Below are 13,529 nucleotides of genomic sequence, written 5' to 3'. Positions count from 1 at the left end.
TCATTATTTTATGAATAATGACATTAAGAGTTTGGAATATATATAAGGTACAGAAAAAATTAAGCATGACTTATATAGCTTCCAAAATATTAGGTCAAAGAGATCTAAACTTACCTCTTTCCCAATAAAATTCCAGCTTTTAGACTTTCAGTGTACCATAATCACTTTCTAAACAATATAGAACCAAGTTTTTATTCTCCATAAGGATGTTATTATAATTTAGGGAGTTTTTTAAACTTGTACAGAATCTGTGTACAAAACTGTGTGTGTATATAAATATAAATATATATATATATATATATATATATATATATATATATATATATGGATATATGTATATCCTTAAAAATGACCCTGAAACACAAAGAGCATTGAAATCATACTGACTTTCAATAAATCCAGAGTTCGATTTCAGACTTTAAATATTATAGATAATAAACTTCATAAACTTCATCTCTTTAGACATGAATTTAAATAGAGCATTATTTCTTGATTCTGCTCAACTGACAAAGATGTGAAAAATGGGGAGTCACAAGGGATGCACATAAATCGTGTACCTCAGATGGTCCCTCTCAAAATTCTAGCTGCCATCAGACAAGCATAAGTAAAATGTGCTAATGAGCGAAAACTGCTGAGCTCCTTAAATTCACAAGAGAAAGACATCAAGATTTTATCTTAACCACTTTCACATCATGGTGTTATGTGAAGCCTTAGTTCTTTCATTTAATCTCACTTTTGTCTTCTCTCAAAATGTACATAAACTCTACTTAGCCTCGGATTTCCAAAACAGCTTTCTCTTTCAGCAATCTGTCACTAAACTATTTACATTAGCTTCCTGAAGTGATCCAGCTATAAATCTCTTTATTATAAATGGTTACTGAATGCCATTATTAATATTTCATGCAAAAGAGCACATCAACTAACCAAATAAAAATAATACAAATGATCAACTTACTGTACCAAAACTAAATAGATATATATTCTTTGAATTAGTAAAATGGAAAATGGCATCAACAAATTTTTTCTCTGAAAAAAAAAGAAAATCAAAATGCTATATTATCTGTTTTAGATTATTTTATCACAGTCTTCCAATACAAAACACAGATTTCAAATCTTTGACCTTAAATCATTTACAAAAAAAAAAAAAAAAATTTCTGCATCATATATTCCAATACAACACTGCTAGCAAGTAGGAGGAATTGGACAAGTAAGAGGGATCAGAGAAACAGCATCTTCCAGGATTATAAATTAAGCAATTCACAGTCTTTGTACAAAGTCCAAGGTACCACAAATATTATTAAAAATGCAAGCCAAGCAGCACTCGACAAGACAGCTTAATAGTTACTGCTTCAGGTGATAATTTCAAAGTATGTGCATAAGCAGCTACTTCTCCGAATATTCTTAATTAAGAAGAGAAAAACTATAATTTTCTTTGATGTTATAATCTATCATGGTGGGATTTTATTTATTTTTCTTTTCAAGTGTCCAAAATATAAATGGAGGCTCACATTTTCTATTTTTAATGAGGGAACAGAAAGACTTTAATTTAAATAATTATAGCCATAAGCCATTCAGAGAATCAACTGGGTAATACATACATTTTCCCATAAATATCTGCTCCTATGTACAGCAATATGCTAAGAAACAGACAAAAAAATCATTTATTTTGGTTTGAGTAGTTGAAATAAAACTTTGAATTCTTACAAGTTTTCTTCCTTTTTAATACCAAGTGGGCCTCTTGCTGTCCTCAGCAAAAAATAACATCAATGAGGAAGAAACAAAGGGGGTGAAAAGAAAGTAACACAAACCAAGAAATTAAGAATGTGGCAGGTCTATTCCTAGACACTTTGGCAAATGTCATGTCAAGGAAACTGTAGTGGTTTAATGAAGGCCACAGACAGAAAACATGGTATTTTGGGTTCAGTTTTGTTGAATTGTTATGATCCCATGGTTTAATAAAAGTATTTGTTGCTCCTTGATTACTACAAGCAATGTGCCTGGACATTTTGGAAACACGATCACTGCAATATGGTGGCTGTAGTCCTTTCTTCAGGTCTGGCCACTCCTCAAGAGCCATCCTCCGATCCCACATTTTTCTCTACGTTTGTTTCCTCCTTACTCACATTTCTTTGTTTTAAGATTAAAGAACTGGTTTTACACAGTCAGCTTAGGCTGACTTGATTTCTTTCCCAGATGCATGGGCTTGCTCCTTTTCCTGCTGGGCACTAAAATCTCTAAGTCAGTTGCGTTCCAATCCTATGCCTGACCTGGCATCACAAGCCAGCCATAGTCATCAGAGCAGTGGCGAACAAAAGGACTTCTTTTAATATCCATATGTATATCAAAATAAACATACAAAACTTGGAGTTACCGACTTTTCCTACCCAAACTATTAAGAACTACTTTTTTTAAAAAAAAATTTTAAACGTTTATTTATTTTTGAGAGAGACAGAGACAGAATGCGAGTGGGTTGGGGCAGAGAGAAAGGCACAGAATCTGAAGCAGGCTCCAGGTTCCGAGCTGTCAGCACAGAGCCTGACACTGGGCTCAAACTCAGGAGCTGTGAGATCATGACCTGAGCCAAAGTCGGACGCTCAACTGACTGAGCCAGCCAGGAGACCCAAGAACTACTTTTCCTTGACTACCTTTCTCATTGGGCTAGTAGGTTTCTTGCCCCAAGCTCTGATGGTCTCTTACCTTGTCAGCGAGGTTCCCATTTACTATCCTCTAGCCTATACTTCACATCTCTTTCCTTCAGAACTTAAAAGTACTGTCTCAGGACACACAACCCAGCTGGAACCTTCCCTTATATTCCATCTTCAAATACACAGTAGGAATCATCATGTGAACAGTCTCGATTTGGACCTTGCAAGTTATCAGGGGGTGCTTATTGCCCAGTTCTGTTTTCAATATTGTGCTTCTATGTATCTTTCTTCCACAGAAGGAAGTAAAGAGGCCTAAATAGAAATATGTGATTGGTTTTGTACGGAGGAAATATTATCAGCCTGAAGCCCCAGTTATAATCTCTGCTCTTACCTTACATAGATACATAAACCGAGACCCCACCACTGGCACTGGTTACACAAACTATAGAGAGAATTGAAACTCTCTATTCCAGTCATTTAATGTCTAATATAAAATATTAGTAGGGATCGTAAGAGATCTGGACCTACTGTTCATTTTAGAAATGAGAAAATTGAAAACTAGACAAAAGAAAAGATTTTCTCAAACTCACAGATGACAACCCTGTCCATCTGACCATCCCCTCTACCTGTATCTACATCTGTCTTCTTCTTGGCACATTTCTGTCCTTGGTGTGAGTATTTGTGTGTGGGATTCCTTGATTCACTATCATCAACTGCTACCCCAGTAGGTAAAAATGAAATTCACATTTTTTTTCAGCATCATATAACTATAAACTTTTCTTTTCTTCTTTTCTTTTACTCTTTTCAATTTCTCTTTCTTTCTTTTCCTTTCCTTTTTTTTCTTTCCTTTCCTTTTCTTTCTTTTCTTTTCTCTTTTCTCTTTTCTTTTCTCTTCTTTCTTTGTTTTTTTATTTTCTTTCTTTTTCTTCCTTCCTTTCTCCCTCAGTATACACACAAATATATATTTTTAATACTCCGAAACACAAATATGAGAGTAGAGATTTAGTTGCCTTGTTCTCTACTATATCTCAGAGTCTGATACCACAGAGCACAGATTAGCACACCTGATAAATATTTCATATGAATGAATATCAAACATGTATACATTCCTTAGCCCAGAGATCTGCTAATTCAAAATATGAAATAATTCAAACATGGTAAATAAATGGTTGCATGATTTGTCTTCTGTGTTTGTTTGAATAATGATACAATTTGTTCTGTGTAAACTGTCTGAATTTTATAAATTTAAAAAAGAAAGACAGCTTATAAATTCATGTTTTTTTGAAAATTAGTCTTCAATATAAAGCTCTAAGCATTTAAGACCTTTTCTTTATTTTAATAATTTATACAATTACTTTGAGTTCAGTTTTGTATATCAACCTGTAGAACTATTTTTCATTAGCATCACATTTTAAAATTTTAACATATAGATCAGTTTAGATATCTTATTTTTTACCATAATATGTTTTAAAATATTGTTTTCACTTTTCACTCACTTTCTTCACTATTCTATGCATATATACAAATTAAATTAAAAATTCAGAATATAGCATATCAGTTAGTGGCACTATACTTTCATATTTCAGTCAAACAATATTAGGACTCTCTTAGTGATCCTCTTTGGCAGAGTAGTATAAAAATACAGTTAAGAATCAATTACTTCTAGTTTTACTCTGAATACCCAAAGTATAACTTTGTAGCAATATCTTGTTTACTACATGTTTCTTTGAATATAGGAATAATTGCCTATTATCCTTTAATATCACAATATTTTATATGATGCCTTTTGGGTTTTTTTTTTGTTTATTTACTTATTTATTTTTAAGACAGAGAGAGACAGAGCATGAGTGGGATAAGGCAGAGAGAGGGAGACACAGAATCTGAAGTAGGCTCCAGGCTCTGAGCTGTCAGCACAGAGCCCAACGCGGGGCTCGAACTCACGAACTGTGATATCATGACCTGAGCTGAAGTTGGATGCTCAACCGACTGAGCCACCCAGGCGCCCCAAGTATGATGTCTTTTGAAATGCTCCAAAAAGAAATTAATTCCAGGCTTCCCATTATATTTAAAATACATTTAGATGTCATCTGCTATGATTTGCAGCGTGTGTGTGTGTGTGTGTGTGTGTGTGTGTGTGTGTGTGTCTGAGTGTTGTATGTTTGCTAACTTCACTGAAAGGAATCTAATCTAAAATTACTAATTAACTGTTGTTTTTAAAAGAGCAGTACCTTTCCATAATCTTAGAAAGTGCCTGGGAAATAGTTTGACAATGTGCCCAAATTTGGAGGTAAGGCACTTAACCTATTATAACTAGTGAGCAACACATTCCAATTGTTACCTCATAATATGTTTACTTAAAGTATAGAATTTCTGGAAGCTTCCTGCTACACAAAAATCAGAGGAAATACAATATAAAATAATCATAAACTTCAAACACACTAAAGATGTTCATTATTTCATGTTATTTTTTTCTATTATTTTGGTCTACTATACTGATTAAAATTAGGCAAAATACATTCAAGTAAAGACCTAAATGAATTGTTTTTTTTGTTTTACCCAGGTGCATAATTAACAATTACTAATATTCTTCCCCATAACATTTTATAAGACTTACTATGCTCACATAAAATCATTATCTTTTTCCTCTCTGTTGGAGGTACAATTGATCTCACTCATCTGGTGTGCCTGCAAAAGTCAGCCATAACCTAAGACATTCAATCCAGGACATTTCCTCTGAAAGAAACTAAGCCAGAAAATCCTCAAAGAATTAAGTGATTTAGGAACAAAATTAATGGCACAAAAAGTGAGGAATCCTATTATTGTTGGGACAAACTTTTTTTTTAATCTGATAGTTATTATTAACTTTTGATGTGTTACTATCAACCACAAACCATTCCTCATTAGGAATAAATATTGTATTATTATGACTGGTGCATGTTGGGCATAAATAGGAGGTCCTAGTGGGCCTGCCTGTTCAATGGCTGCCCCATGCTTAAACACAGAGTCAAATAGGAGATCAAACTTCATCTTGGGTCATAAATGCTTTGAAAACATTTTGTTGTAATTCAGATGTAATCCTTGTAGATGTTAAAACCTCTCAACTAATATAGTACAGGAAGAAAAGCTTAGAGCTACAGTGAGTCAACTGACATTTGAGAAAATTAATACTCTCATTACACACCACATGCATGACATAATCGTAAGGAACACAACTATATCATTTTGTAGATAAGTAAACGGAGCCTTAGAGTGATTGTCATACTAAGCAGTGCCACATTAATATGTCTGACATTGTTTTCTCCTATTGAAGGGATAAAGTTATAATGCATAAATTTTGGTGGCACTTGAGATCATTTTAGCCAACAAAAGAGAAAACTTGTCATAAACTAATAAACTAGGTAATTTTGTTTTCAAAAGATAAGATTGTGGGCTGTTGTTGTAAAATTACAACACTCATTCTTCCTTGATCAATTTCCTGAATTTTGGATCAAGACCATGCACAGTCCTTTGAATAACAGAAGCATCTTGGTTTTTATGCTCAATCATAAGGACAAAATTATTTAAAAGGAATAAATACATAGCATAGAGTTGCTGTTTCCAAACTTCAATTTATCTAATAGCTATGGTTCTGTAGTAAATAAATATGACAAAATATATAGACTTTCTACAAAAATAATTTCAATCAACAATCTTATTCCATTTCCTCAATAATGTCTTAGTGGAAAAAGATTGCAACAGATAGGCATTTGATGTACTTAAAACATCTTTAAAATTCACGAGTATGATATAGAAATACTGTTGGAAATGGCTCAGTTAATTTTCTGTGTATGAATAAAGGTGAAGTCAATTACTTTATTGCCCATGGAATAGTACAAATATTTATGGGCTCAAACTCAATTCATGAAACAAATTAAAACACTTGAAAAAAACAGAAATTAAAATTTCAAGTTTATATGAATATTTTCATAGGGAAATCCATAGACAATTGAGAATCTGTACACAGCACTAAACATGAATGGCAAAGAGTACATTTTTTCCCCTAGAAAAATAATTCAGTTTTTCTTCTTTTCTTTAATGCTGCAGTCAGTAACTTTTTAAAAAAGGAAAGAATAAATGAAAAGAAAGAAAAAAATGAATTCTTCATTTGTTAAAAAAAAAATATCCAAGTGCAAAAGAAATGAATTGGAGAGGGAAAAATCAAAAGGACCATATTAGACAAAATATTCACAGAAAAGGTCATGATTTTAGCAAAAATTAGTACTTCCTAGTAAATACTGTGATGAACATAATCTAAAAACAAAATGTATATATCATGATTGCTTATAAATGAATTGTTATTCCTCATTTAAAAAGACATATACTAAATAGTTTCATATAAAATAATAAAAAATGTCATAAATACTTCAAGTTTTAAAATCTGGCTTTTTTCCTTCAAAAATTCACTTAGGAAAATGTATGGTCAATGGTCAATGATAATTTAAAAGGTAGCTAAGTGGGTAAGTATGCCTGAAATTAACAAACTAATAAACTGAATTAAAATCTTAAATGATCTCATTAGTGTTTCATTAAAAAGCAGTCCCATTAAATATGGTGCCTGTTATCTAGTTTGTCAGTGATTTTGTGCCATGAGCTATAATTTTAAAAGAAGCAAATAAAAACAAATAGATTTATAACCCCGTGATCTAGTTTAGGTCCATTTCAGTTACACTGTAAATGAACATCATGCTTAAGCTACAGTGGCTTACCACTATCTATTTTCTATCATGTTATACCAAGAGATGGTCAGTCCAACATTTGGTAACATGTAAAACCGTGGGAATATTAATAGTCTTTCATGTGATATAACAAAAATGTTTATGTTACAATGAAAGTTCTATCCTTTCTAAAGAAATGCCCATGATCTCAATTACATACTTAAGCAAGAGTATATACTTAACTATGAATATTTTAAGATCTAAGAAGTCATATGTTTCTCCTGTTTCAAGATTTCACAGTGGACACACACATGTGTACATAAATACATGCACACACACACACACACTAAAGAATTCCTTCATGACAGTCTCTGTGAGATGTTAGAAATGGTCTTCCTAGTGTTATTTAAATGTATATGGTCTCCGGGCGCCTGGGTGGCTTGGTTGGTTAAGCGTCCGACTTCGGCTCAGGTCATGATCTCACAGTCTGTGAGTTCGAGCCCCGCGTCAGGCTCTGTGCTGACAGCTCAGAGCCTGGAGCCTGTTTCAGATTCTGTGTCTCCCTCTCTCTCTGCCCCTCCCCTGTTCATGCTCTGTCTCTCTCTGTCTCAAAAATAAATAAACGTTAAAAAAAATTAAAAAAAATGTATATGGTCTCAATAATACTTAAAATTTCAGAGTGTCATTACTAATTTCTTTAATATAAATATTGTCCTTTCATAGCAGCTAAAAATTCTGTGGGGAAGCTTTCTTTTCCAAGCAACATGAAAGTTTCAGTAAATGAGAAAAAAAAATAAACTATTTTACTTGGGATTCAATTTAATGAAAATAAAGTATATTAACCTTTGGTGCACTTAATGTTTCAGGCAAAATAGATACAATTATATCCTTGCTATTCTGGCAAGACAAATAAAGGTTCAGTAAACTATTTGTGACTCTGGATTATTTATCCAGCCTATAAAATATACCAGAACATATAATGTTATCCGTATTCTCTAGTCTGGTCTCATTTATCCTGGTCTCATTTCTCAATAGATAATATTGCACTTATGGTGTAGGCCTTGACAACAACACTCAAATCAATTTCAATTTTCACATTAATCATATTCTTGTAATCAGTGGCTATTCAACACAAATTTCCATCCCATTTTTTTGTTGTTGTTGGTAAACAGCCACAATTTAAGCTTATTCAAATTTGAAGGATTATATTGCCATAATATGGACTAAAGTCCACTGAATTCTCTGGCCACAACTGTATTAATGAAATTCTGTAGAAATGGAGGTGGTCTATGTTTAGCTTGTTGTCCAGTCTGGAGCTTGAACTTCCATAGGGAATAGTTTTACTGTTCAGAATCCCCGTGCTTCTTTCTTTGATATGGAAATAAAAGTAGGAACAGTCATATTTCAAAATATGAGTCCATTGCAAATCCCTCCTCCTGCATTTGTTGAGCCTTGTCTGGCCAATAAATTGATTTAACAAAATACAGCTCTTTGAATAAAAGCACACATTTCTTTTTTTTTTTTTTAAATTGTATTTATTTTGAGAAAGAGAGAGAGAGAGGCAGAAAAAGAAAGGGAAGGACAGAGAAGGGGGGAGAGAGAGAATCCCAAGCAGGCTCCAAGCTCTCGGCATGGACCTAGTCATAGGGCTCAATCTCATGAACCGTGAGACCATGACCTGAGCCAAAATCAACAGTCGAGAGTCGAATGCTTAACCGAGCCACTCAGGAGCCCAAAAAGTACACATTTCTTACCAAAAACTTAACATGGACATTCAAAATGTTTAGTGATAGTTCTAAAATGACAATTTCAAAATGTCAGTGTCTATGTTTACATGTTTTTGATCATTAGTTTAATGCAAATTTAATTTTGAACTATATTATAGACTGGAAATTGATAACAAGGAACACTATCTGAAGACAGGGATGACTAATCTTTACAGAAGCTATTTTACCTATCAATTCAATCTAAATATTTTTATTGAATTTTATTAACTCTGTAATTTGGAAGTAACTCTGAAAAATGATTTTTCTAAGAATTCTAGGCAAATATGAAATCTTTACAGCATTAGTGGAACTGCAACAGTAGAGAAGACAAATCTTACATTTGTTCTACCTACTTGGGTCTTCTGCACACATGTTTTTCTTTTCTTCTTCTCTTCATATATTGTTTCTTTCTCTTTGTTTCATATATTATTTCTTCTCTCTCAAGAAATTGTCTCTTTCTTAGATTAGTAACCATAAATGGGAATATTGAAATTAATTTTGTACTGTGATTTTAATCTCGAAATTAAAATAAGTTATTAACTGCCTTTCTATCTGCTTATCAATGCAATACCCTTCACCAGTATATTCTAGTAATTAGAAACATAACAGGTAAATCTAGTTATTATACAGATATAGACTTTTTTAGTCTAATGAAACCTACATGTTATTTGACACTTCCCTATCTACTTGTAGATGAGCAAACAAGACCCTTGATATGATAAAAAATATATTCATAATTACAAGAAGTAATTCTCTATGATATTCTTTTATTCTTTTGTTTGCTATACAACTGATAGTTCACCCGGTATATAACTAACAGTTCCTAATAAAGATGGCTCAGTAAGCTCCTGGGCATCTCAAGCTCTTTAATAATATTTCTCCATTCAAATTTCAGTTGGTTATACTTAATAAAGAATAAATCTATATACAATTAAATGTGTATTTATTAGGAGAAAAGTAGGCAGGTATAGAATCAAGTTTTAGAAAGGTTATAAGGAACAAGGAATCTTCTATGTAGCTGCTGGGAGTATGCATTAGTATCCAAATTTGGGGAGCTATCTGGCAGTACGTGGCAAATTATTATTTTTTTCACTAGCATTTTCATATGTGACTGGAAATACATAAGTCAAGATGTTACCTCCAACGTTGTTGGCCAAACATTGGGGCCAAACATTGGCCAAATAAGAAACAATGTACATGCCATTAATAAGAATGAATAAAATGTGTTATATTTATACTATATAACATTGTACAAGAGTTAACATTAATTCCTTTATGTGAAGGTTGCAAATACATGATATGGGGAAAATGAAAAATTTTTGAAACACTAAAATTTTAACTATACTCTTAAACATAAATAAAGCACACATATACACATGAGAGAGAGAAAGGAGAGAATTGAGAGATATAGGGATGAAAGTGTAGGATAAAATGTTACATGATTAGTGAACAATATCAATAATGTTTGGAATTCAGATATATCTGACTTCAAAGCTCATGTTTTAATTCACTACATCATGATGTCTCCCAGAGGAAGACAGAGTTTGTGTGAAAATAGTCATTCCGATGCAAACTAATAAATGGAGTAAAAGAAAGTCACTCTTCTGGTACTTTCCAAGGCACAGCCATATTTTTTTTTATTCCCAAAATTCTACTCTGTACTTTATTTTTGTTTCTTTTTAACTCTGAAATAAAGCTAAAGTAGTTATTAAATACTGTCACTCAAAGTACTTTCCATGCAACTAAAATCCCACTAAATGTTTTGTGTTCCAACTAAATGTACATAAGTAAATGTTCTTAATTTTTATTTGTTTATTTTTAATTCCAGTATAACTGATATACACTGTTTTATTAGTTTCAGGTGCACAAAATAGTGATTCAACAATTCTATACATTACTCAGTGCTCATTACAATGAGTGTACTCTTTTTTTTTAAGTTTATTTATTTTAAGGGGTGCCTGGGTGGCTCACTCGTTTGGGTGTTCGACTTTAGCTCAGGTCATGATCTCCTGGGTCATGAGTTTGAGCCCCACATCAGGCTCTGTGCTGACAGCTCAGAGCCTGGAGCTTGCTTCGGATTCTGTGTCTCCTTCTCTGTCTGTCTCCCCCCACTCGCACTCTGTCTCTGTCTCTCTCAAAAATAAACAAAGAAAGAAAGAAAGAAAGAAAGAAAGAAAGAAAGAAAGAAAGAAAGTTCATTTATTTTTGGGAAAGAGAGAGAGAGAGCAGGGGAGGAGCAGAGAGAGAGGAAGACACAGAATCTGAAGCAGGCTCCAGTCTCTGAGCTGTCAGCACAGAGCCCGACACAGGACTCAAACTCACAAACCCTGAGATCATGACCTGAGCTGAAGCTGACTCTTAACCGAGACACCCAGGTGCTCCACAATGAGTATACTCTTAATCCCCATCACCTATTTCACTCATCCCCCCACCCACCTCTCCTCTAGCAACTACCAGTTTGTTCTCTATAAGTAAGTCTATTTTTTGTTTGTATTTCTTCCCATGTTCATTTGTTTTGTCTTTCTCTGATTGCCTTATTTCACTTAGCTTTTTACTCTTTAAATCCATCCATCCTTGGAACTGGAGAGTGTGATGCTAAGTGAAATAAGCCATACAGAGAAAGACAGATACCATATGGTTTCACTCTTATGTGGATCCTGAGAAACATAACAGAAACCCATGGGGGAGGGGAAGGAAAAAAAAAAAAAAAAAAAAAAGAGGTTAGAGTGGGAGAGAGCCAAAGCATAAGAGACTGTTAAAAACTGAGAACAAACTGAGGGTTGATGGGGGGTGGGAGGGAGGGCAGGGTGGGTGATGGGTATTGAGGAGGGCACCTTTTGGGATGAGCACTGGGTGTTGTATGGAAACCAATTTGACAGTAAATTTCATATATTAAAAAATTAAAAAAAAAATAAATCCATCCATCTTGTTGGAAATGGCAGATTTCATTCTGAGTAATATTCCATTGTATACATATATAAACCACATATTCTTTATTCATCTAAGGATGGACATTTGGGCTGCTTCCATATCCTGGCTATTGTAAACAATGTTGCAGTAAACACAGGGGTACATACATCTTTGCAATCTTTTATATTGTAAACAAATGTTTTTAGCAAGGCAACTGTGGAATTCTTCCTAGTGTATCCTTTTCTAAGATATTAAAATCAAAAGCTTTGAGAGCTCTCTACATATGTATAATCTGCATAGTATACACATCTGTATAGTAAAGCTAGACAGTAAATTATCCCATTAAAATATGCATTTATAATTTTCCACACTCATTGCCAAAGAACTTATTTATTTGTAACACATATGAGCATTCTGCTGAACACTCCACAGCAAATAATTTGGGAAATTCTAAGTTATGGTGTTGACTGACAATTGCTTTGTTGTACCTACCCACTAGGATGCCATATTATAACGTCTTAAATTCTGGCTACTCCACTGTGACATATTTTTCATAGTACCTAATTTATATTCCTTTGTCAGTTTACATGTCTGTATCCTCCAACTGATTCACTCAATGACAAAGAAACTTGTTGTCAATTGCATATCCCCAATGTTTAGAATTATGCCAGGAGAGTTGTACAAACTCAATGCATATCTATTGAGGGTACATACATACGAATGAAAGAATGAATAAGTGAATAAATGAATGAAAATAAAAACAGCCATTTGATTTACTGCTTTACTCAGTGATGTGCTGGGACCTACAGCAAGGGAACAGAAAGAACTTTCAAGTGAGTTATTTCTCTCTCCTTTTTCTAGAAGCAATTTAGTCAGAGCACACTTGGCATGTCAACCCTGAAATGTTGCCAGCCTTTTGCTCTGGCCACTATTTTATTCCTCTCAATAATAACTCCCACCAGAAGAATGGCAAGGAAAGAGAGAGAAGGTTAAACTGAATTCTGTCAAATGTTGTTAAGAGTTGGCAGCTCCAGGAAAGGTTTTATACCAAAGAGAATTGAATCTAGTGGAAAAGGAGGCTACCTGAGTCACTGTGAATTTCATTTATCTGTATTTCATGTATCTCTGTTCCTAATTATCACTGGTAAGTGACAAGTCGGCAAGCCCATGGAGGTCTCAGAAGGTTATAAAATTGTATTAAATGGTTAAAGCCCAACATTTAAAAACATCAGTGATTAATGCAAAGCAAAGCACAGTGTATTTATTTCATGTGATGTTGAGGCTTGCTCTAACTAGCTTCTTTTCTTTTCTCATAAAATAAGATATAATGGTATCTGAAATTTCTATCATGACAAGGTCTAATTGGTTAGGCTAAATGTAAAGTTCGAATGCTGGAACATAGATTCTCTTTCACTCACCCCCACATCCATAAACAAACAAACAAAAAATGTATATATGAGCCCCTACTGACTGCAGTTCACACAATTTGGTTCACCTGGCCCAAATGAAGAACG

At 33.6% G+C, this 13,529-nt stretch overlaps 1 protein-coding gene across 8 annotated transcripts in view; it reads right to left on the bottom strand.

The window, feature by feature from the left end:
- EPHA5 (EPH receptor A5) overlaps positions 1-13,529 on the bottom strand; it is a 344,576-nt gene that overhangs the window by 272,295 nt on the left and 58,752 nt on the right. The gene's annotated exons all lie outside the window — the stretch shown is intronic.

This window comes from Panthera pardus, unplaced genomic scaffold (assembly GCF_024362965.1).
Source record: "Panthera pardus isolate Hobbes unplaced genomic scaffold, ASM2436296v1 HiC_scaffold_13, whole genome shotgun sequence".
Taxonomy (NCBI): Eukaryota; Metazoa; Chordata; class Mammalia; order Carnivora; family Felidae; genus Panthera; species Panthera pardus.
Note: the sequence above shows the minus strand (reverse complement) of the source record. Positions and strands in the feature narration are given on the sequence as shown.